This window comes from Mus musculus, chromosome 10, assembly GCF_000001635.26.
Source record: "Mus musculus strain C57BL/6J chromosome 10, GRCm38.p6 C57BL/6J".
NCBI lineage: Eukaryota > Metazoa > Chordata > Mammalia > Rodentia > Muridae > Mus > Mus musculus.
In genome coordinates, this window is record NC_000076.6 from 76,886,249 (window position 1) to 76,912,753 (window position 26,505).

The 26,505-nt window shown below is 43.7% G+C and overlaps 1 protein-coding gene across 35 annotated transcripts in view; it reads right to left on the bottom strand.

The window, feature by feature from the left end:
- Pcbp3 (poly(rC) binding protein 3) overlaps positions 1-26,505 on the bottom strand; it is a 200,264-nt gene that overhangs the window by 124,395 nt on the left and 49,364 nt on the right. For 32 of the 35 annotated variants that reach the window (XR_380424.4, XR_380425.4, XR_871722.3 and 29 more), the window contains one exon: positions 6,309-6,408. The gene's annotated coding sequence lies outside the window, so the exon portion shown is untranslated. Of the gene's footprint in view, positions 1-6,308; positions 6,409-16,528; positions 16,600-19,526; positions 19,624-26,505 lie in introns of those variants that run through there. The other 3 variants (XM_030245194.1, XM_006513917.1, XM_006513918.1) reach the window with 3 other exon arrangements.

The window sequence follows — 26,505 nt, forward strand, 5'->3', positions numbered from 1 at the left end:
TTTTATAAGAAACATCTTTACATATAAGCATGTACACAGGTTGATAAAATGATGGGGAAAGATATGCCGTAGTAACACCAAGCAAAAGGCAGAATGACAACATCCATGTCAGCGGAAGAAAACAGGTTTTAGAGAAGAACACCTTCTCAGATGTATTTATGAAGGGGTCAGAATTCTCCTGATGCTCCTGGAACACAGGGAGAACTTGAGATGCTCATCCAGCCCTCTCACCCAGCCTCCCTGACTGACCCTCCATGTTGTTCAATCCTTTGCACACACTCTGATACTCCATCTATCAGTATCTTCCCTCCCTTATCGCCTAGGAGTCTCTGTAGACTGGTGCAACCTGGGCACTAAATACGCTCCTCCCTTATCTTCTCTGTAGCCAACAGGGAACGCAGACTCATGCATACGCTCATGCATACATGTACTGGGAGCTGACAGCAGACCTTCTCAGCAATCATCCTGTCCCCCTGCTTGCCTGACCATGTCATATGTCTTCTCTGCATGTTGCTATAGCCCCAGCTGTCCTTTCACTCCAGAGAAGTGTACTCTGGGTGCATGTGCTAGCTAGTTAGAATGCCCCAGTAGGCTCCAAAACTGTGTGCCCAAAGTAAGAAAGTTATAGAGAAGAACCCAAGGAAGATACCATGACTGTGCCATCTTCAAGCGTCCTAAAGGTGTAGCACTTTTACTTTTTCTTTTGCCTCATCATTAGTCTCTGTTAGGAAACATCATCCTGATGAAAACCTGTTGTGGGTGAGTGGCTCCTCCTCGGTGCTGGGGTGTACATGTAACCCACGCCAGTGCGAGAGCCTGGCTCAGCCTGTGCCACCTGGATCCCTCCACTCTAACGATCCCCCATCTCACCTTAGGCTACTTCTGCCCCAGGGCCACACATGTCACCTAACTGAGCCATTAGCTCTTCAGAAAAGTCTCCCATGACCATACTTTAAGCAATGTCCCAATCATTCTCGTATAGCTTTAGTCTATCCAGCATAAGCTACTAACTTTTCTAGTAGCTGTTTTCTCTCTCCTCACCCTAAGAAGAGAGCAGCACGGTACCAAAGACCTCAGCTCTGTCACGAGCAACAGGCAATGAACGGCCCAGGACCTGAGAAACAGCTCCCAGCACATGCTGGGGGGAGCACATACAAAGACGACAGGCAGAAGTGGGGACCAACACACAGGCCAGGGCCCTGTCCCTGGAAGACAGCATACTGAAGAGTATTAGCAGGATGTGGGGAGAAGTTTGTAGGGAGTTCCAGGAAGTGCATGCCTCCACATCTGATGGTGTTCTCTTTCCACCATCTCTCTTTTTTGTTTAAAAATAAAAATCACAGAATAAAGTAGACTTTTCAAATGAAAGGAAGAGCCATTGTATCTAGCACCAGGTAATTCAGTTAAATGGAAGAATTTAAAAACATAATCAGAACACGAGGATCTGATCAGATGCTCTCTGTCCAGAATTCAGGTGCTGCACCTGCAGATACCCAGGTGACAGCAGTGCTAAAGGCATCCAGGTGGCACAAGCCAAGCCAGGCATGGGTTTCCATATAAACTACACATACACATACACATACACATACACATACATATACAGTGCATTTACATATACACCACAGCACTGACTGACGTGAAGCCACTCACCCACAACAGAAATGGTTTTCATTAGGATAATATTTCTAAAACAGGAAGCTATAAGGCAAAAGAAAAAACAAAGTGCTTTTAGAGCACTTGAGGATGGCACACACAGTCATGGTATCTCCCTTGAGTTCTTCTCTATAACTTTCCTACTTTGGAGCACAGAGTTTTATAGCACACTGCAGTATTCTACCCAGGGCTCTGGATATAGCTTGTGTCCTCTATGTCCCACCTGCTAGCAAAGGAGATTCCTTCAAGACCCTTTGAAGTTCCAATCCAACGCCAGATTTCCCCTGCTCTGGTCTCTGGTCCCACACTCTACCACACCACACCACCATACGTCTAATATACCTTTGTTATTAGCGCATTTTCAGTGACCCAGCTAACATCTTCCATGGGCTTTATGCTCATGTCATGGCAGGGTAAAGATTGAGGCTCCCTCTAATGCTGTATGGTCTTCTGGAGCCTTTCCCATTAGGAAGGGATGAGCAAGCAGGAGAGGGAGGGAAGGGAGAAGGGGAGAGGGAGAGAGTGAGAGGGGGAGGAGGAGAGAGGAAGAGAGGGAGAGAGGAAGAGAGAGAGAGGCAGTACTTGTGGCCTGTCCTGTGAGTGGTTTTAGCCCAGCACTCCAAAGGCCACCTTGATAATTTGGGACTAGATGAACTGGTCTATGGAAGGATACATCAGGAAATGTGGTGCTTAGGCACTTCTGGGTGCCATTTTGCTAAATATATCCGCAGCCGCTAAGATCTTCATGGCTTGCAATAAAGAACTCCCCAATCCAAGCAGACGCAGGGAGGGCGACCTTGACTCGTGCAGATCTAGGGGCAGAGTATCTCATTACCATGCCTCCGAAAGCAGAACAGAGTTCTGCAGTGCTGACAAGATTCAGGAGGAGGATGAGCTGGGGCTTAAAAGGGTTCCTACTGGGGGAGGACAGGCGATGGTGTTCCGACTCAATTCCCAGCACAGATTCACTGGTACAATTACCATTTCTAAATAATTAGCACTCAAGGTCTCAGAGGGATGGGAAGGAAATAGTTGGGGATGAGCTTGTTTACTCCTCCAACTCAAAAAATAGCATCCTGAGGACAATGTGTGGCCATGACGCATCTGTGGAGGTGGGAGGATGCAGACCTCAAAGGACTATGGCCCATCCCTCCATGCAGATATCCAGGCAGAGAAATCCCTCCACAGAGAAGTTCAGTGCCTTACCCACATCTAGGGAGGAAGGGTTTTTGCTGTTGTTTTATTTTCCTATTAGAACCAATAGATCATACATTAGGTAAGTATAGTCCTAGGTGTTAGGATCTTACTGCTGTGAAGAGACACCATGACCAAGGCAGCTCTTATAAGGACAACATTTAATTGGGGCTGGCTTACAGGTCTGAGGTTTAGTCCGTTATCATCAAAGTAGGAGCATGGCAGCATCTAGACAGGCGTGGTGCAGGAAGAGCTGAGAGTTCTATATCTTCATCTGAAGGCTGCTAGTGGAAGACTAACTTCCAGGCAGCTAGGATGAGGTTCTTAAGTTCACACCCACAGTGATACATCTACTTCAACAAGGCCACACTTTCTAATAGTGCCACTTCCAAGGCCAAGCATATTCAAACCATTACAGGTGTATATACTCACATTTCAATTTTTTAATTAGATGGGTACATTTTATTTATGATAAGCCTCCAATGGTCTGTTAAGACATTTTTGATTTGGTGTCAGTATGTGTGGACTTATGTTAAAATTTTAAACTTCCTTGCTAGTACTTCCCTAGCTTTCTGAGTGGGTCACTTTCATTGCCAGACTGGCTCTATCTGTCCACTCACCAGCACTGCCTAAAAATGCATCTGCTGGACTTTCCAGACAACCTACCACATGGCAATCAGGGTCATAGAAATCAGCTGTGCCCGGTCTACCACAGACCATACAGTCACAGCAGGCCATACAGTCACACCCTGCTCTCCATAAGCACAGACCATTGTAGGATGTGTGCCTGTCCTATGTGTAGCAACCTTGGGAATTACAGGAAAGCACAAGAAATACCCCCCAGTTCCCACACACAAGTGTTAACGGTGGCTTGTGTTCTCCCAAGAAGCTGTCCATGGTTACACCTATCTTGAAACAAAACAATATTTCTATAAGGACTAAAGGATCGAGTTAATAGTTACATAATTATTCTCTAGCAATAAAAATATATGTTCTTTCTCTTGTAAATATAAAAGTGACATGTGCCCATTGAGGGAAACTTAGAAAATTCAGAAATGTGAGTAGCATTGGTCCAACCTCCCAGAGACGACACAAAGCTTCAGCTGTACCTCCTTGGGCTTTAAAAGCCATACCTTCCTGCGCATGCACCATACAAACAGACAAACAGGGAACTCTATGCTGTATTCACCATTCCTTATACATGCTAATCCCATGTGCCAGTGTACAGGTGTCTATCTTCATGTCATGAGTCACTTCTATGAACACTAATTGCTATCTAATATCCCATTGTGCTACAGAAACACAGTAATTCATCTACTTAATCCTCTTATTATTTGGGGCTATTTGATTGCTTCCAAGTGTTAATTATTTAAGTTAATACTATAATGAGTATTTTCTGTACTTAAATTTAATATTTCTCTGACTACATCCTAAAGGTAAATTCAGAAGTGGGGGGAAATTTTCAAGGTCCATAAATTTTCTTTTTTAAGTTTCTCATACACATGAACAATGAGCCCTCTGAAAAGCTGCTTTCTACAGCCATACCGGGACATAAAATGACACTCTCAGGCTCTGTGTTTCATGGCCAAAGTACAAGTCTTACAAATTCAAGTCAATGGTGAGTGAGACAGTAGGTGAGCCATGCCTGGGCACTGTCTCTGTCTCTGAGTGGTAGGGTCAGCCTCACTCTGAGCTGGCTTGTAGTTGTGTCCTATTGTGAAATATGGGCTCAACATCTGACTAGGATATGCATGGTGGAATGGAACTGACCAGGCCTGTGAGGGGTTAAGAAAAGTTACACCAAAGATCCAACAATTTAGGTGAGTACATTGAAGACAAGAAACTCAGAGATTTTCAACTAGAATTATTTTTTAAATGAATCTAATCGCAGTAACATTGGAGCAGGAATCAACATCACCGTGGCCTCAGTATATAACGGTCTGTGCTCAATTCTCACCAAAGGTAGCCTCCAAAAATACAGACATGCCTGAGCACAAGAGTTTAGACTCTAATACTATGGCTACTCTCCACCAGGTTGAAGGAAAGGGTCACCAGTAAACAAGACACCCTCAAATGTCTGAAGCTACCACAAAGCTTCTACGTAAAGGAAGCTCTGGCTGAGTTGGAGTTATCTCAGCATGCAAGAGTATAAGAATCCTGTTTCAACTCTGAAACATAAATCAGACTAAACTTGAGGTATAAATTCTCTCAAAATATACAACTACATAGTCTAGCTCACCAGCTAGCTGGTCTAACTCATGCATCCCACTCTCTAAAGATCTGAGATACAACTTCCGGGCCAGGGAAGTTAACTTTGTTATCAAAAATACAAAAGGCTACTACTATGGTCCTAGCAAGGTAGCTGCAAGGTGATGTATGCCCGCATCTCCAAAGATCTAAATTCAGCCATCAATTTCATGATCTCTACACTTTTTGCATGCCGACACTGCCAATGTATTAACAGAATGATTCACTAACAGTAAGACATATTTCAGACTAGTGTATATTTAACTTATTAAGTCTCAAAGTACAAATAGTGAGTGTACCAGGACTCTCAGATATTAAAAACCTTTGCCACTCCTCACAACTCTCTTGGCAAACTGTGGGTGAGGTGTCTGCTCATCTGACCCTGACAGGTTACCATTTGCTTTTACTGAATGAACTTTGACATGTGCTACATTTTACCTTACAATGTTGGTCCTCTTTTAACTCCCAGATGTGGTGGCATGGTTAGGGACAAAAGATTTGTCCATATTTTCTGCTTCAAGACTACAGATCTTCTTGGGGTTTCTCAATTCCCTACAGTAACTCTAGCTGTTCCCTCCCTCATCGATGGATGGATACCCGGGAGATTTCCCCTGCAGAGACCCCTTTCTTCAGCATCAACTATAGGCCTGGACCCAAGGGACAAACTAACCTTGCTCAGAGCATTGTGAATGCTCAGCTAGAAATGCTGCAGAGTCTCCACACTCTGAATACGGACGGATACCTATCACACCCTCTCTGATAGCCTACCCCCCCTTAGAGGAACTCGGCTGCAGCCTGTCTAGAAGCTCTGAAAGTCATGGGCTCTCCACTACCTCTCCACAGACTTTACTTCCTCAGTTCTTAGAGCATTTGACATTGGAGTCAGCAGGCCGATACTATGTTCTTTTCCAACATGTACGAGCAAACTATGCAACTCACTTCCTTGTGAGCCATATGATTCATTTCCATAAAACAGCTCATACTAATCATATTTTTAATTCTTAATTCTAGGCAAGTCACTAACACCAGTGGGAATGGAAGAGAATAATCACTTTTAGCACCCTCTCTTCCATATAAACAAAGGAAAATTCTCCCCAATTGCCTGTTTAAGAACTCCGGAAAGAAAAGGTTGGAGGAATCCAAGAGTCCATTTTTCAAGACCAACAACTAGATCGTGGTAAGAACAGCACATGGTAAGAAGGTGTTCAACTTACCCTGTTCTCATCCCCTTCCCAGGTTCACCGAGAGCTCAGAGTTGGGAGCCACGAGCCAGCTACCGGAAGGCAGGGCAGGAGTTCACCGCAGGAAAACCACCTACATTTGACAAGGAAGAATGGCAACTCAGTAAGTGAAGCATCTACCTCTGAAAACTAGAAAGGGAGAGAAACTTCAACCCCATTCAATCATAAGCAACAGTCGATTTTAGGATAAAAAACATACGAAGAGACAGAAAAACAAGACCGAAAGCTGGTGCCTTGCAAAGGCCACGGACAAACCTGTCCCAAAACAAAAACAAAAACAAAACAAAAGTAAACAAAAAAAAAGACAAGATTAAAAATCACTAAAATCAAGAAACAAAGGACATTATTACTACTAAATGTACACAGATAAAAAGAATAAGGGAAGCTGGGCGGTGGTGGCACATGCCTTTAATCCCAGCACTCGGGAGGCAGAGGCAGGCGGATTTCTGAGTTTGAGGCCAGCCTGGTCTACACAGTAAGTTCCAGGACAGCCAGGGCTACACAGAGAAACCCTGTCTTGAAAACAAAAAAAACAAAACAAAACAAAACAAAAAAAGAATAAGGAAACAGAATAATTTCTATCAACAAAATAGAAGAAATTAACAAAACCCTATAAACATAAACAAAAATCAAAGGACAAAACAAGACAAAAAAAAAAAAAACCCTAACCCTAGAAAATATAAACAAACTTGAAACAAGTAAAGAGATTGAATTAGGAAAAGAAAAAAAATTTTTTCAGGAGTTGGAGAGATGGCTCAGCAGTTAAGAGCACCGACTGCTCTTCCAGAGGTCCTGAGTTCAGTTCCCAGCAACCACATGGTGGCTCACAGCCATCTGTAATAGGATCTGATGCTCTCTTCTGGTGTGTCTGAAGACAGCCACAGTGTACTCACAAAATAAATCTTTAAAAACAAAAACAAACAAACTAATAAACCGAAAAACAAAAAAAAAGGAAACAAAACTTTCCCCAAGTAGCTTTTTGGTAAATTCTCCAAAGTGTTGGTTTTTTTTTTTGTTTTGTTTTGTTATTTTAAATGAACGCCAATTATTCCCCAACTCTTCCAAAGAACATAACAATATATCATATGTCATCCTCTTTCATTCTATGACATTTTATGAGGCCAGCAATAGTCTAACACAAAAAACATATTTAAAAAATAACTCACAGAAGCCTGAGACAAACATAAAGACTGTGACAAATCACAACAAAGAACTAACAAGTTAGATACAGAAGTACATGTGAAGGGTTATCCAGCATGACAAAGTGACACTTATCCAAAACTCAAGGCTTAACATCCAAGTTGTAACCAGCATCACAGGAGTGGTAGTGTACACGCCCATGCTTATGCCAGTACTTGGGAGGCAGAGGTAGAAGCAAGAGAATTTCAGCTTCAAGGGCAGCCTGGGGCACAGAACTGAAAACTCGTGCCTATAGCCAAGGGAGAGCTCGGTGATAGAACAAAGCAATAATCACTTATGCTCACCCTGTTGGGATGATGATGTGTACTCCCAGGCATGGTTTCTATTCTTAGCCTTCCTTTTTTTTCTATTTTCTCTTAGCTTTTTGACTTGAAAACATGAACTTTCAACTTTTATCTTTTTAAAATGCATAACTTTAAAGACAACAGTTTTGTTCTGAGTACTACGTTTTCTGTCTTGTTTACCCTGGTCATCATTTGGTACTAGATAACTCCATCGCGACTTATGTAATTTGAATGTTTGGGTTTTTTTTCAAATGTCAAACACATTGGCTTTCCTTCTCTGTGGTTTCATTATTAGCTCTTACTTGACTCTTTTGGTCAAAAAACATGGTCTGAATTTGAGATTTACTTGATGAACAAATAAGGAACAGATTTTTTTAATATTGCACATATTTCAAGGAATTACATATTCTCTATAGGCTACAGGTTGTGTGTATGACCATATAACTGAACCTGCCATGTGTCACTAAAATCTTCAATATTATTTTATGTGTGTGCTTGTGATCTACCAATTATTTTAAAAGGAACACAACAGCTCACATGATTGCATATGCATGATTGCATATCAGTTTTTCCTTCTGAGTCAGCCATTCCTCTCCATGAAGTTTAGTTATTACATATGTATGTAAGCATTCTATATATGCTGAGACTTAGTTATTAAATACAGTGATATAGCACCAAACAATGTTTCACTCAGTGACAGACCACAGCAGTCTCATCAGAGAATAATGGAGCTGAGCCAGGAGAGAATTGCTTGAGCCTATGAGTTCAAGGTCAGCCTGAGAAATACAGTAAAAAATAAATTATGAAGGACCTGAGAAAGTCCTGTTTCCCAGTGGGACAGCAGCCACTGAAATGCCACAGCACACTGCCTTACTGGTGTGTTGTGATGCTGGTATAAGCAAACTCACGGTCTGGCCATTCCCATAAAACTACAGCACCAATAACTATGTACAGTATATAATACTGCATAGTGACAATAGACTATGCTTATTGTGTTATAGTTTTATCATGTTCTTAATGTATACTGTTTCTACTTGGAAAAAAATTAGTTTACTGTAAAGCAGCTTCATATTGGGCTTTCAGGGGGTATTCAAGAAGAAGAAACTGTTATCATAGGAGGGGACATCTCCATGCATGTCTTTTGCCTTGAAGACCTTGCAATGGAACAAGATGCAGAACAGTGGTTCACAACCTGTGGGTCACAACCGCTTTGGGGGTCATATATCAGTTAGCCTACATATCAAATTTTACATTATAATTCATAACAGTAGCAAAATTACAGTTATGAAGTAGCAATGAAATAATTTCATAGCCCAGGGATCACCACAACATGAGGTATTATAGGGTCACAGCATTAGGAAGGTTGAGGACCACTGGTCTAGAAGTAGAAGACAGTAACACTGATGGCCATGACTGTTGAAAGCTAGCCTAACGTGAATGTCTGGGTAGTTTGTTTTAACCACTTTCCCCAAAGATCTAAGAGCTTTCTGAGTGGGAGATAAGCGTACATCTTTTCTTTACTGCTAAAGAAAGAGACACTTTGGGAAAGTACATCAGGGAGTGTATGCACCGACCACCACCCTCACACGGACAAGAAACACTCAGCATCCCCCTAGTCACCAAAACAAAAAAGCAAGCAACTTCTGACCAAATGGCTCTCTGTACATGTGACATTCTTGCCATTCAGACTCCCTCCTAAAGCTGACGAGGAAAATACTGAAATCTGACACTATGCAAGGGAGGTCTAGTTCATTCCAGTCATAGCTTGGAAGTAAAATGTTCCCTGTAGTGAGAACTTTGGTTTCTTTAAAAAAATAAAAAAAGTTATGTTATGTGAATATGTTTATGTTTTAATCCCAGATGTGAGATAAGAGGCTCCTTCACAGCAGGTGATTATGATTTGCCTCATGCACTAGCAGGGGCGTGATTTTTGCCAGCTGCAGATAATTTAATTCTGTGGACTCTGGAGAGGTTATAAATGGGAGAGGCCCAAGAGAGCCACTGATGACTGCTGCTTCCCCCTGCTGCTGTGTTTGCTGGTTTGCTATTGCTGAATTTTCTGATGATGAAGATTGGATTTGCCCCAGAAACCATCCCTAATCAGCAGGAAGTAACCTAAGGAGGTCTACGTCCCCCTTTCCCTCTAATCTTCTTTCTCTCCTACCTAGTGTTGAAGGACTGGAAGGGATCAGAGTGTAATAAAGATTGGAAGGGAGGTAGAGGTATAAGAACCCAATAAAATACCTACACACACACATATATATATCACATGCTAACACTTTCGTACAAGCTTACATGTTTGAACATTTGGTCCCCAGCTGGTAGCATTTGAAGGAAAGGTAGAACTTTTACAAGGTGAGATCTAGCTTTGATGAATAGAACTCTAAGAGAGGTGAACCTTACTAATTACATCCTAGCCCCACTTCCTGCCCTCCTATTTCTTTCTTTTTTGTTTTGTTTGATTGTTTTGTTTTTTGTTTTTCGAGACAGGGTTTCTCTGTGTAGCCCTGGCTGTCCTGGAACTCACTCTGTAGACCAGGCTGGTCTCGAACTCAGAAATCCACCTGCCTCTGCTTCCCAAGTGCTGGGATTAAAGGCATGCGCCAGCACACCCACCCTCCTATTTCTTAATCTGCCTAGATATGAGGAGCCCCAGCAGCATGCTCCCACCACCATGAAGCTGCCTGTGCTACACCCTCCTTGTATGATGGACTATGCTCCACTTTGCTGTTATTGTGATAAGACACTGAACAAAAGCAACTTGGGGAAGGAAAGGATTTATTTGGCTTCCACTTCCAGGTTACAGTCCATCACTGAGGGAAGTTCCAGTGGGAGCTCAAGCAGGAACTGAAGCAGAAACCGCAGAGAAGTGTTGCTGACTGGCTTGCTCCTAGGCTCAGCTGCCGCCTTTAACAGCCCAGGCCTGCCAGCCTGCCAGCCTGCCTGCCGGGGGATGACACTACTCACAGTTGGCTGGGTCATTCTACATCATACCCACAGGTATGCCCATAGGCCAATCTGATAGAAGAAATTCTTGAACTGAAGGCCCCTCTTCCCAGGTGTGTGAAATTGACAAGCAAGACATCACAAACTCCATGCCTCAGACAAACTACTATCCAAAACAGCTCTTCCTGCCACTAAGTTACTTTACTGTGGTGGTGGTGGTGGTGGTGGTGGTGGTGGTGGTGGTTTTAATCACAGCAACTGTAATGGTTGGTGGAGTTTGTCAAGTCTACAGACTCTACAGTCACCTAGGAGACAAACCCCCAGTCATATCTATGAGAGATTATCTTGGATAGGTTAGCCTTTGACCATGACTGTTGGGAGCCAACTCTAAGCAGAAAGCAGCTATCATCTCTGCAGCCATCTCGGGCTATTTACTTTTCCACCCTGACGAGAGACTTGTTTTCCTAGCATGATGTTTTTGCAAGAAGCCCACCACAGCTGAACATACTCTGATAGCATCTTGTTTTTCTCCTCTACATCCTGGACTTGTGGTTAAGGGTCTCCAGCTGCACTCTCCAGCATGTGCATATATACCCATAGTTGCCTTCCAATAAACGAGACTTGAGACTTGATCAGACAGACTGTCTTGTCTCCATTCTTAGCGTCTCTTGCCCCTCAGTCCCCACTTGCTCTCTTGCAGGCCCTGTTGACTGACCTGAGGACCGGGTCACATGTCTAGATTATGCTAACTGGGGTGGGCAGACTCACCTTAAAAATGGGCAGCACCATTCCTGGACACCACCAAAGAGAAGGCTGGCTGAGCATAGTGTGCCTCAACCCGGCTTCCTGACTGCAGCTGTAATGCCCAAGCTCCTGCCACCACGACTACCAAGCTCCCCACCACGGCAGACTGTGGTCTTGAACCGTGAGCCAAAATAAACTCTTTCTTCCTTAAGTTGCTTTGCCAAGTACTTTCTTATGAGTATGTTGTCCATGTGTATGTCTGTGTACCACATATGTGCCTTATGCACCTGGAGGTCAGAAAAGGGTAACAGATCCCCTGGGACAGGAGTGATAGGGAGTTGGAGTTGCCATGCGGGTGGCTGCAACTCCAGCTCTTGTTCTCTAGAAGGGCAGCCAGAGCTCTTATTACTACTGAGCTATCTCTCCAGCCCTATTGTCAGAGTTCTTTATCATGGCAACAGGAAAAGTAACTACGACAGCATTACAAAACAGAGCTAACAGAGATCCCATCAGAAAAGTCCTGAGAGGAGCTATTGGAGCAGATTTACAGATAGGATCCCTCCCCAGCACAGGGATCTGCTTGTGACAAAAGGGATCAGGCATGTGTCCTCAGAGAATCCCAGTGAAGGCGACAGTCACATGCTACTGTGCTTTACACCTGCCAGCATGCTTCTTGGTGCTGCTGTTGAAATAAGGCCCCCCGGGGCCATGCAGGCGGGACACTCCTGAAAGGTGGCAGAGCAAGCAAGGAGTCAGGGCTGCAGACACATTTTCAGGGAGTCACACACTGCAAAGAGAGAAGCCAGGCTCATGGATGGCTTTGATAAGTGGTTGAATGGAAGCCTCCACCCTTGTAAGGTGCAAAAGCAAGCATGGCCTCCTCCAAGGTAAAGCAGAGCTATGCAAAAGATAAGGTACTGTTGACATGTGGACAGAACTAGACATATAGTCTTCTGAAGGGCAAACTTGGCAGGAGAAAAACCACATACAAGGTCAGAGGCTCGGCACAGCTTGGATGGAGCACCAACCACACTATAGGGACCCACGGTCAGCAAGCTGTAGAGGCAGGCTGCAAGCCAATGCCAGAGATATGGAAAGAAAGGCCAAGGTACTAGCCAACTGGGATTTGCTGTGAAAGATCAAAGGAGACCAAGTTCAATGTCAGAGCAATAGTAGCATGCTACAAGCTAGGACAACAGAACAATTGGTAGTCTAGACATTCATCCCCCCAAATTCTCCTGACCTATATGGATACTTCATTGCAAAGGCTCAATAGCATGCAAATAAAGTATGCATTAGAAGCAACCCCACTAGAAATGTGTAGTCATAATTATTATAGGTATGTAGACATCAGGAGAAAATCAAGCTAACTAACCACAGCACTGTTTACACTGTCAGTAGGAGACTCAAAAGGCAAGCCATCTGAGGGAAGAGAGGCCCAGAGAATCAGCTTTCAAAACTGGCCAACCAGATAAAAACCCAGCAAAGTCAGGGAGCAACACATTAAAATAATGAACTATAACCTTATACCTACAAGAACTAAAATACAAAGAACCAACAATACCTGACAAACACTGACAGAGAGGTAGGGACTCTCACAGGCATGTGGTAGAGCAGGAAGTGTGAAAGAGTTAGGACCACTCAAAGGCAGCTGGACAGTTCCCTACAAACTACACACACTCTGACCATAGCACCCCACCATTTTGCTACCTGGAATATCCCCCAAATGAGATACATTCACACAAAGGCCTATACACAAATGTTAATGCTGGCTTAATTTAAACCATCAAAAAAGTAAGCAGCCAAGATATCTCTTGATGGATGAATGGATAAGCAGGCGGGGTCCATTCATAGAATCTTATTTACAATAAAAAGACATGAGCTGACTGACTTCAAAGACACAGATGATTCATAAATAAATGGGTGCCACAGTGAAAGAAGCCACTTTGGAAAAGTTATGTTTTGTGTGACTCCCGTAATAAAGTATTCTGGAACAAGCAAAATAAGCCAGAAAATAGCTCAGTAGTTATCAGTGACTGGGAAGGGGAGGTGGACTGGTAGAGCATAAAGAATTTTTAGAGCAGTAAAACTGTATATGATACTGTAATGACAGTTATAAAGATATAAAGCAATTAACCAGAATTTATAAAATTTTACAGCATTAAATGTAAACCTGATGGTGTGAAATGTTTACAGGAATAATTCAGAACCTTGGAGCATTATCCTAAGATAGGCTGTGGAATTTGACAATACAGCCTTCACTACCATAAAAAGAGTAAAACTTCTCACTAAAGAGGTGGGTCAACAGTGCTCATCTAAGCCATTCTGGAGATGACGCGTCTGGTAGGCAAGAGGTGAAACATAGTCCACTCAAGCCTATGTTCTGGCTGAGCAATGCAGGAATGGTGGCCAGTGGGAACCAGCTGCTTCCCTTTAGATAGAGGGTTTACTCACAAGCAAGAGAAGTGACCCACTGACACGGGGCAAGAGTTGGAGGCTGGGAGACAGATATAGCACCATGGATCAGTCAAGTAAGAGGACCCAAAAGCAACCAAACCCAGTAGAGCAATCAGATTCAGCACTCTCACATTGGCTTCTTTTACTATTTGCTGATAAGAAGAAACAAGGATTCCTTAGAGATGTGGATGAACCCGGGACAGGAGCAGTGAGCCTAGACCATAAAACCTAGGAAGGAAAAAGTCCTTAATAACACACACACACATAGACATGCTCACACACACATTCACATACACATACTTTTTCTCTCTCATACACACACACACACACACACACACACACACACACACTGATGAAGGTATAGTAAAAAGATACAGAAGTCAACTGAAAGAACTCCCAAAGTCTAAAGTTGGAATAATTTAGAAAATAAAGTAGTATAAAACAACTATAAACCAAAGTATAAAATAAATGACTTCCTACCAATAAACAGGAAAGAATACCCAAATCTCCAAGGCTATTATTTCCAAAGTGTGCATAAAGAGACTCTGGGCTCACTGAAGTGAAGCACACCTCCCTAGAAGTATTCCCTGAACACAGTGACTTTTTCCCCAAATACTATGGAGCGCTCTCTCTCTCTCTCTCTCTCTCTCTCTCTCTCTCTCTCACACACACACACACACACACACACACACACACACACACACACAGAGTGCAACAGTCACCATGCTGGAGAACCTAGAAGCACATCCCCAGCATGTGTTCAGGTCCACGTGTCAGTGCAAAGTTGGGCTGACTGTGTGCTTCCTTATGTGAGACAAATGATGCTCCCATGTTGCCTTTTCCCCAACCCCCAGGACCCTGAACCACCTGCAATGGACCCCAGCAGAGGTCAGTAAAGAATATTCTGAAAAAAAGTCAAGGGCATCAAAAATAAGAGTGAGGGCTAGAGAGAGAGCTCGCACTTAGGGACACTGCTGCTCTTCCAGAGGACCTAGGTTTAATTCCAAGAAGCCAAATGGTGGCTCACCATAGTCTTAGGGACCCCACTTATGGCCACTGCAGACACTGCACTCATATGGTGCTCAGGCATATATGCTGGCAAAACATCCATACACATAAAGCTGGGGAGGGAGGGTTGTGTGTGTGTGTGTGTGTGGTGTATGTGGTGTGTGTGTGTGTGTGGTGTATGTGGTGTGTGTGTGTGTGTAGTGTGTATGTGTATTTTGTGTATATGTGAATGTATGTGTATGTTATGTGTTTGTGGTGTGTATGTGTATATGTTGTGTGTGTAGTTTGTGTGTATGTATATGTATAGGTGAATGTTGTGTGTATATGTGCATGGTGTGTGTATGTGTGCAAGGTGTGTGTATGTGTGTATGGTATGTGTGAGTGTGTGTGTGTGTGTGTGTGTGTGTGTGTGTGTGTGTGTACCTTTCAAGAACAACAAAAAAGGGGAGTGTGAGAAGCCATTACCTTCAGGAAGGTCTCTAAGCAGATGGGGATGACCTGTAATGTGCCCCCTGAATGGGACCTTGGAAGAAGGAAGAACAAAAGAAGGAAACTGAGGAACCCTCAAGAACAGATCTTAGTAGCAGTGCCTCTGTGGTGGTGGTAACCAGGACAAGTGTGCTTTGCCGATGTCAAATAACAACCTGGATGTGGGGTATGTAGATTTTTCTCTATAATCTTTGCAATGGGTCTAAGAAGCCTACAACTCTAAAATAAAACATTTAAAAAAAAAAACAACAACAAAACAAAACAGGATCAAAGAAAAAGAGGCAGGTCCCTGTCTACTCCTAGAGGGAGAAATGCAACTTTTTCACAGCAGCATCAAATCCTGAAAACCTGTCACAGATGACAGGGCAAAGGTGTGTCCACGGGGGAGGTGTGTCCAAGAGGCAGCACAGCTCAGAGCTGTTATATGGGGCACTGGGTTACTCGTAGTATATTTAAGAAGTTGTATTTTCTCTGCCATAGTATGGGATGTGCTTAGTCCTAAAAGAAGCAAAGAATACAACCACTGACTCAAAAATATTGCTTAATTCCAATGATGAATATTCAGCTTAGGACACTGAACATGAGAGACAGAGAGAGAGACAGAGACAGACAGACAGACACAGAGACAGGTTGATCAATTTTGGACACATGAAAACTCTTGACATTAGTGGGTCACAACCTCATGAAGTGCCTCTTGGTGAGTACCTGCCACATGTGGTGTCTTCCTGTATACTGCTATACCCCTCACACCAATTCACCGGATCTGAGACCACTCTTTCCTCTTCACAGATTCACAAACTAAGGTACAAGACTGCTAAGCAGTTTGCACAAAAGTCTTCTATCTAGCAAGCAAGGGAGCCAGCCCATCTTTGCAACCATACTTCCCAGGTTGAGGCTCCACGGTTCACCCTCAGGGTTCCTCCCTCTGCCTGTAGCTACAGTGCTGAAGATGTGCCCAGCGGATCTGCCACACAGCCACGCCCATCCACAAGCAGAGCTCTCTAGACAATGAACATTTCCTTGAGTGGTGCAAAGGCCCCTACAGGGACAAAGGGTTCTTCCTACCAGAGAAAGATCAGGCAGTGGCGTCTGGAGTCCGTCTTGAAACAGGGCCAGGGCCTAAAAGCTTCCAGAGCCATATGAGTCACACCCATCAATATGCATTAGCTCCCGGATGGTACCCTTCAGGGGTGTTTCTGAGCCAGGCAGGGATTAACCCTTTTCTCTACCAAACTCTCCCTTCCACATGCTGTGCTGACTGGCTTTTCTGGCTCTACTTAAATGAGACTGACCTTTTCACTAGCAATAATAAGTTACATTACAGTTTACAGATGGTCCCTTCACTCTATGTCCTAAACATGTAAGCTTCTGAAAAACAATTCCAAAAGTCGTATAATGTCCAAACCTCAGGTGCTGTCCTCCCTGACTGATTGGCTAAAACTGTGTCACAAATACATCCCACAAGCAATGTAATCTGGGCTAGACTTTGAAAAGCCCTCAGATTTCCCCCACCAGATAGCCACAAGCCTGAGGACACCTTCAGGGTGGCCAGAACATGACTCATCTCCTCAGTGAGGCAGGCTGCTGTTGCAATCCACCCGGATACACACACACACACACACACACACTATAACCCTAAATATGTTCCTTTCCCACAGGGCTAGACTAAAACTCTTTCCAAACACCAGGCCTGTAAATAGTGTTGCTCATGGAGCCATAGGAAGAAGCATGGAGGACGAGCAGGGTTCAGGCTTCCCTGAGCCAGGCTCACCTTCTCAGTCCTGTCATTTCCAGTAAACAGGGACTTTGAAGTCAGAGAAGCCTGTGGAAAAACTTGGCCCAGAGGGACCCACACATCTCGGCCATTCTAAGCCTCGGTGTCCATCTCCCCTGTGAGCAGCCAGCTAACTGCCCAGGGATGCAGAAGCAGTGTTGGGATGATGCTGGGATGAGGATAGGATGAGGATAGGATGAGGATGGGGCTCTGGACCTAAGCAGATAATTAAGCACAGAGGCTCCTGGCACTTCCCTTCCTACACTCTCACAGGAGCCTAATAACAGCAAGCAGACAGTACACAGGAAAGCAGGACCCTCCCCTCCTTCAGAACCTCCACTGCACTCGAATATCATGACCCTAATAACCTAAACTGTACTTGGCAGCCACCCTCTGGAGCAAATCTGATTACATCTGCAGAGCATCATGTGTCTGAGCCAGAGCCTCTCATAGCATGGACATAAAAAGTACAGACTCCCCATCCCCATATCTACTGGATCTAGATCTCGATTTTTAAAATTCAGGAGACAGGCTGGAGTGATGGCTCAGATATTAAAAGCACTGAGTGCTCTACCAGAGGACTTGAGTTCGATTTTCAGCACCAACACAAAGACTGACAACCATCTGTAACTCCAGTTCCAGGGGATCCAACACCTTCTTGTGAACTCCACAGACAATGTGGGCACATGGGCACAGAAACACATGCAGAAAAACACTCACACACAAAACTCAGTAGGGATTTGTACACGTTAGAGTTTGAGACGCTCTGGCCTCTGAAGACAAAGCAACATTCCTTTCTGGGGCTTCTATTGGACTCAGTGCCCTGCTCTTTGGATGGGTGCTCCTTCCTTCTTCCCCTTCCTTCCTTCCTTCCTTCCTTCCTTCCTTCCTTCCTTCCTTCCTTCCTTCCTTCCTTCCCCTTTCTTTACTCCCTCCTCCTTCTCCCTTTCCTTTCCACTTTTTCCTTCCCTTCCTTTCTTTCCCCTTCCCTGTGATAGCTGGGAATGTGCACATTCAGGTACCAAAGTGAGCCAGGGTGAGCCTCAGGGCTAGCACCAAAGCTTCAGAGATCAGATAAGCCACCTGGGCCTCACAGCCATAAGCGCCTCCAACCATCTCTTACCTGCCCCTTCTGCTGATGTACTAAAAGGCTTCCTCATGTCACTGTTCGTGCCCCCTGGACCAGAGTTTGCTCATGAAGTCAAAAGCATCCTCATTCTACAGCACTGACAGGTCCCGGGGGAGGGACAGGAGGAATTATAAGAGGGGTAATTAGTTAGAAAGAGACAGGAACAGAAAGTGTCGGTAAAGAGCTGGGAGCACAGAGAAGCAGGGAAAGGAAAGCCTGCACTGTCAGGGGAGTGACCACGTTTAGGACTCCGCCCTGCAGATCAGTGGCTTGAAGACAGGCAGGTCAGACAGTCACCAACACTTCCAGATGCTAAAGTTATGGGGTCATACCAGTGGGTATGAGCCTCCCACCCCCTAGAAATTCTAACTTTCCAGGCTAGAGGGTATGGCAAAACTCTCCACTCCCAGGAACTTTCCTGTTCCAAGAAAAGGAAAGACTTGCTTAGGCCCACTGAGTCCAGTGTTCTGCAGTCATGGGATGGTGGATCTATAAATATAAATAGACCGTACTGGCAACTCAATGTCTGCATGGTGGTAGTCTATAACACATACAAGTAATGGTCATTTCTGATACCGAAGTCCACAAATGCCCAGCTCACTGGGCATGCTCTGTGCTCTCACTCCAGGGTGGACTCAGTAAATGACACTGTGGCCAGCTCAACATCTTACTTCTGCCTCCTGGGCTAATGGCAACGAAGAAGGTCAGTCAAGGATGGCTGACATGCTGTTTTTGTGTGGCATGTAATTAAGAATGGTTTCTAGGCTTTTAAAAAGCTGAAGGGGAGAGAAATAGATGAGCCTACACATGACCACACAAAAGCATATGCAGATCCCTGGTCCTTGGTAGTCCCAGACAGCTGACATCTCCAGTAAAGGTCCACTTTGGCAGCCACTTCCCCTACAAACCAGTTCTAGAAACCCCTGCAATGCCTCAAAAAGTAAAGTTAAGTGGAAGTGGGATGTCAGTTTTCCCAGGAATCTCCAAACAAAACAAAAATAGCCATTAACTATTGGTCCCTAAGGAACAGCTAGAGTTCATTGTCTCCATGCCCACTGAGGATGGTCCAGCCAAGTGAGGACCCAAAGAAGCTATATAGTCCAGTATCTATGTATCTATGTAGTCCAGTATCTTAACTGGTAAGAAGAGCAATGTCTCACCTTCAAAGCCACCTGCTGGAACCAAGAATCCAGTCTGGGTCCAGCATCGACCTGACTAGGAGACCTCTGCTTCTAAGGATAAAGCCCTGAGCTCCAAGGCATTTCCAGGTTTGGTATAAACAGCAACATTATAGAAACACAGGAAGGAGCCAGGCTTTCAGGAAGCAGCCTAAGAGCATCCGCACCCCAAGCCCACGCTACACAAAACAGCAGCTGAGTGCTCCTAAGGAGGACTGGCCGACCGGAGAGCTTTCCTCACGCCCAGTGGAGTGGCCCTCGGGACTCCAATCAGTGCTCCAAAGCAAACAGACACCCGCCCCGACAGCTTGTGGGAAGTTAGCTAGAGACCAGGTTCCAGAAACCAAAGAAGGCAGCATTTGGTTATCTTCAGCCCCAATTGCTGTAATGTATTCCGCAGACAGCGCTCTCTGTGCCGTACACCTGCACTATATCACACCGCTCTGTAGGTCATTTGGCTCACAAAATTGATTTAGGAGAGATTATTCAATTCCATTTTACATTTCATGTTTTGGAGCCGTGCCAGCAGCAACTTCGGTTCTTGCAGAGGTCAGGAAGCCATGGACGAGGCGATCCCTTACCATCGTAAATGGAACTCCATATTCTCTTATGAATTTCCTGTCAATCTTCAAATTACTTCAAATACAATTGCCCTTCACTTAGACAGTGTTTTATGTCTCCAATCCTGCCTGCATCTGTCCGCTATCCCATTACCTCCTCCATGGCACCCAGCACTCTCTCAGATCTCCTTGAGGCGCCTGTCTTGGGGACAGCGATAGGGATGGGAGGGGCACTTCCGGCAGCCTCTCCTCTGCAGCTAGCTAGATCCTTAATCGCACCAAACAAAGGCTCATATATCTTGCACTTTTAAAAATGTCTGCTTCAAGGGGGCCAGCAAGATGACTCAGCAACAAAAAGCACTTGCGACTCAACTGACGAGCTGAGCTCAGTCCTCTTAGCCGACATGATGAACGGAGAGAAAGCATTTTTCCACAAGTTGTCTTCTAATCACACAGCGAACACTGGGCCAATGAACACAAATTCTGAGTGTCATGAGGAGGCCTCTTAGAACTCAGGTTAAATATCATGTGTGTCATGACATGGACACACACACATGCAGGAGCACACAAATATGGACATGCCCCACACACGTGTACATGTGGCCCACACATATGCCATAAGTAAATGTAAAAAAAGGATTTTCAATTTTATATAAAATTGCTCTTTCAGAGACTCAGATGCAGAGAAGACAGACAGACAAATAAGAAGAGAACTATGTAGAGAAAAATGAGATCTTCATGAAGGGGGATGGAGATGAGAAAAGGCGATGGCAGGTTCAATAATAAACATTAAAAATCACTACAGCAGCCATCGTTATGTATTCTGTATATAAAGAAAATTAATATGAAATTGCCTTAGTGGGGAAAAAACTCCTGCCAGTCCTACTTTCGTCCTGAGCACCACCCACTTCCTTCCTTCCTGTGGTGGATCCATATTGTGTGATGTGCTTCTCAATGTGAATGTGGGTGGCCAGGGGTCAAGGCTGAGATGTCATCCTCAGTTGCTTCTCCACCTCAGATGTGCATGCCGCCACTCATGGCTTTCATGTGGGTGCTGGAGAACCAAACTCAGGTCTCATATTTGCCTACTAATCACTTTACCCAAGCCGGGAGTTGTGGCACATGCCTTTTAATCCCAGCATTTGGGTGGTAGAAGCAGGTGGATCTCTGAGTTCAAGGACCCATAGAATCAGTTCTAGGACAGCCAGGGCTACACAAAGAAACCTGTCTTGAAATTAAAACAAAAAACAAAACAAAACAAAAAAACAAAAAAAAAACATACACAAAACCACTTTCCCCAGTGCGCCACTTCCCCAGCCTTCCTTAACCTTCTCTGCAGCTGCAGGAAAGCTATGAGCTACCTCAACAACCAACACTGTCAGCTGTCAGTCAGTCATCAGCACTGTCACCAGGACCCTCCCTCCAGCCAGACGTTGCTTCCCTTAGGCAAAGCCTGCCTTTACCTCCAGAAACTCCACACTTCCAAGGCCAGTGCCTCCTGACGCCACCTGCAAACTTTGATCTAGCCTTGCCCTGGGCATTGGAGTCTGTATGCCCTGTCCATCCACCAAGTGTTAAGTCAGTCCTAAACTGATTTACCGCATCCTAACCCTCTGCTAAAACCAAACTCAAAACAGCACTCACTGCTGGCTCCCCCCTGACATGTTCAAGCTGCAACCTTGGGCCTCCTGCCTCTCCATCCTATGGCTCTGCATAGCCAAGGGATTTGGGGATTTGTTTTTGGTTTTGTTGTTGTTTAGTTGTTTGGTTGCTTGATTGATTGGTTTGGTTTGGTTTAGTTTAGTTTTGGGTTGTTTAGTTTTGTTTTTGAGAGCTATGGTTTTTTTTATCAACTTTATTTAGTATCTCTACACCACCACTCCACACTTAAAATATTTATTTCTTTTTATTTTTTATTCTTCTCTCACACATTACGTCCTGACCAGTTTCCTCTCCCTCTACTCTTCCCAGTCCCACACATACACACCTCCCCTCCTCCCCAACATCTATTCCTCTTCCATTTCCCTTAATTTAAAAAAAAAAAAAAAGAGTAGGTCTCCCAGGGATATCAAACAAATATGGCCAACAAATTACAGTAAGAGCAGGCACAAAGCCTCATATCAAGGCTAAACAAAGCCACCCAGTAAGAGAATAAGGATCCCAAGTTCAGGCAAGAGAGTCAGGGACACCCTGATTCCTAATGATATTCTCTTATACGCTTGGATTTGTGTCTAGCCCAGTTGTCATTAGAGAGGCACCATCCAGCAACTGATGGGAGCAGATGCAGACCTACAGCCAAACACTAGGCAAAGCCAGGGGAACCCTGTGGAAGAGGGGGAGGAAGGATTGTAAGAGCCAGAGGGGTCAAGGACACCATAAGAACACAGCCCACAGAATCAACTAAGCCAGGCTCACAGAGACTGTATAAGTCTGAGCTAGGCTCTCTGCATACATGTTATGGTTGTGAGTGTTCTTCTTAGAGATATATCCGAGGTTTTAAGCAGGCCCTGAAACCCCTGCTTCAGACCACACCTAGAACCCACCCCCCTCCCATCTCTACCGCTGTTACCCTAGAAATCATCGCCATCACGCCTTCCCTGAGCTAATGGAAAGACCACCTAATAATAGGTTCCACCTTCTCTCCCAGTCCCCTGGAATAGCAGGCAAAGTCATCCAGTGAGGGACGAGTCCATTCATAATCTCTAAATAATCCTGCAATGGTTTCCTAGTATATCCAAAGAAAAGCTGAATTCTCCCATTGGCCTTCTCTTCCTGTCCTCAGACGCCATGGCCTCTCAGTCACGTGACCTGCCTCTACTTTGCATTTCTCTTTTATACCATCAGTATGATGCAGCTCCCATTTTGTAACTATGCTTTGGATTTTGAGGTAGCCATAAATCCACATGCTTTACATACCCTTACCTGAGTTTCCTCCTAAGACAACGTTAATATCAAAGCCACGGTATTAACACTGGCAGTTACAACTCAAAACCATCCTTCAAGGAAATGTCATGATGCTCTCAGAGCTATAACCACATCCCTCCAAAAGCTGTTCCATAGTCCTTCACAACCTCTCATTGGCTCTCTGTGTCCAGAACGTTAATTTCAATGACACTGAAGTAGGACGTTCAGTATAAATCCTTGGAAATCAATTTTTCCCCAGTTTACGTTCCTGGGATTCACTCTATTTGTGTTCAGTCCTTTTCACTGCTGGCTGGGCACAATGTCACAGGTGTGTTTATCTGTTGATTTATTTGTCCCTCCAAGAAACAACACCTACCCAGGCCTTCCCCAGTTTCTGGCTACTTCAATGAACATACTGTCGATAGTGTGTGAATAGGTTTTCAATAAAGAGAGCTTTCATTTCTCTGGGACAAATGCCCAAGAGTTTATATAACTAGCTTATGTGGCGGTAGCTGCTGTTAGGGTTTTAAGCACTAGCTGTCCCATGTCACAAACCAGACAGCAATGTATGAGGGATCTACTTCTATCATGTGCTATCGTTTGCTGTTATCACATTTTTTTTATTTTATCCATTCTGGTGTGTGTGTGTGTGTGTGTGTGTGTGTGTCTGCATTTCCTAAAGAGTGGATTATCTGGAAGATGTTCTCACTTGCCATGTGCCATCTGTAATATCACTTGATAAAATGTCTCAAATCTTATATTCTATTTCTATTAAATCCTTTATTTTGCTGCTGATTTTGAGAGTTCCATACATTATAGAACCTGTTTCCTCTGGTATATGATTTTTAAATATTTTCCCTACATAAAATTATCTTCTCATTCTTTGAACATAATCCTTTTTAATTCTGAAGGGATTCAGTTTATTTTTCTCCTCCAGGTAAAGTTTGAGTCAAATATAGAATTCCCTTATTCTTTTCCTTGAGTTTTAAACGTTGGTATTTTAGATTGAGTCTGACATCTAATTTGAGTTAACTCTGTAATGAAGTGAGAAACAGACTGAGGGACAAATTTTCAACCTGTGAAGGATTGTTCTAACACCATTTGCTGGTATGGTCATCCTGCCTCCATTCACTTGCTTTTGAACTTGAGAAACTTATATGCAGAAAACAGTATCTGCAGGATCTGCTATTCTGCCCCACAGATGTATATATGTCTATCTTTTGAGCAGTACCACAAAATCTTCACCACAGAGCTATAAAGTAAGTCTTGGAGGGGAATGGTGGTGCATGCCTTTAATCCCAGCACTTGGGAAACAGGCAGGTGGATTTCTTGTGTGTCCCAAATCATCTGGTAATAATACATAGTGAGACCATGTCTAGGAAGAAAAAAGTTCATCTTTAGGGTAGACAGAATTGTCTACACTTCCTTTTCAGTTTTACCTCAGCTATCCCTGCTACTCTGCTTTTTATATAATAATTTTTTCATTCCATGAATATTGTATGTCTCTCCATTAATTCAGATCTGCCATAACTGTATCAGCATTTTGAAGTTTTCAGCCTGCAAGTCCTATGCTTTTATGCTAGATCTGTAGCTAGCTATGTCCTCATTTTCCAATGATTGTACACTATTTTAAATTTGGTGTCCAGATGTTGATGATGCACAAGAATAAAATTAATTTTGAGTTTATCTTTTATTGTAAAAATTAATGGATCACTAAGTAGAGTAGGTTGTGTTGTAGATCCTGGGGATTTTCTACATAATCACACATCTGCAGATAACACATCTGTTTCTGCGTGTGCCCTGCCATCCTTGTGATTATTAAGTACATCTTTTAAAGTTTACAAACAGATCCCTCACTTCCACTAACTCAAAAGCAAAAATATCATCATGGTAGCATCCATGACCTATTAACAAGAATCCCCCACTTTGCTGTTTCCCACCTATCTGATATGCCAACCATATTTAAAAAGTGTATTTACAATTTTATTTGTTCTGCTACTATACAGAATTCATGGAATTCTTACCACACTGGGACATGGAATATGAAATAAACTAAGTCTGTGTGACCAAGCAATGATCCTTCATATTTGATTCAGGAATAAACTTTCTCTTGTCCCCTTTGAGGTCAGAGCTGTATCTTTTTACTTTAACAGTAGTCTCAATATAGGAGTCCAGAATCCATTTTTCACTAAAGGAGACACCAGGATGAGAGCCAGGTACCAGCATGGGCCCGTTGGGCCCAACCATCCAGGGTTCCTACCTTGAGTGGATATTGTGAGTGGACCTCTCTTGGCTTAAATGATGATCTATTTGTTTATTCCATGATGATTTTTACATTCTACTTGTTAGGTACCTTTTTTTGGCTGCTTTAAAAGCATTTGGTTTGAAGTATCAGTGTGGTCTGTTTGCTTTGAAAGCATTTTGGGGTCTCACCGTTGACTGTTAATCCGCTAACATTCTGTCCTTTTTCTCTAGCTCCTCATCCAATATCTGGGAAAGGATCTGTGAAGAAAAGCTGGTACTCCTATTCCAGCTAATTTTATGTTTGGTAAGTGTATCTATTCAACTTACAAGTGTTTTGTTTCGTTTTGTTTTTTGAAAGGTAGCTGAACATCTGCTCTGCAGTGGTTTGCATGAGGACATCATTGGTACCACTGTTTAGGGGGCTTACAGAGTGTGTCCTTAATGAAGGAAGTATGTCACCAGAGATCAACGTCAAGACTTTAAAGACCCACACCACTTCTATTTCCCCTCTGCTTCTCTCTTGAGGATGAGATGCAAACTCTTGACTTCCTGCTACCGCCACCATGCCTGCTGCTAGCCTCCATGCCTGCCGCTAGCTGCCACACTTCTCCAGTGTGATGGCCTGGAAGCTCAAATAAGCTCTTCCTCCTCTATGTTGCTTCATGTCATGCTGTTTTCTCATAGTGACAGAAAAGTAACAAATACAGGATCTAACTTAAGAGAACTTGCCTTTATAGCTTGATTCACTCAATAGGGAACATTATTTAATATCTCTAAACTGTTGTTGCTGTTGCTGTTGTTTGTACGCTTTACTGAACATCGTAATAGAATTTTTTAAGACATAATGAGCACCCTCTTTAACTGGGATTTTAAAACATCTAAAGACAACAAACAATAAATTTAGCAACTTACAAATTAAAAAAAAAAACTAGGAACTACATCTAAATTAAAAGTTGTTAAAAATAGGAAATTATTTTTTAAAATTTAGGGTTATATCATAACTAAAGGTAAATTTTGAAAACTCTCTCCTTAATTCTCTAATCTCATTTGGTCTGCTGAGCCCTTGCCCCTTCCATCCTTGCCTCCTAATAGAGCAAAATTCATATAAAAGGAAAAACTGTTATGGTGTTAAGTAGCAACTGGCCTGGAAATGCTCGCCTTACTAGCTGGCCTCTGTAGAGCCGGAAGTTGCTGTGTAGGCAGCCAGAAAGAAACTCTCATCAACATTCCTGATCAGCCATGAATGCTAAATG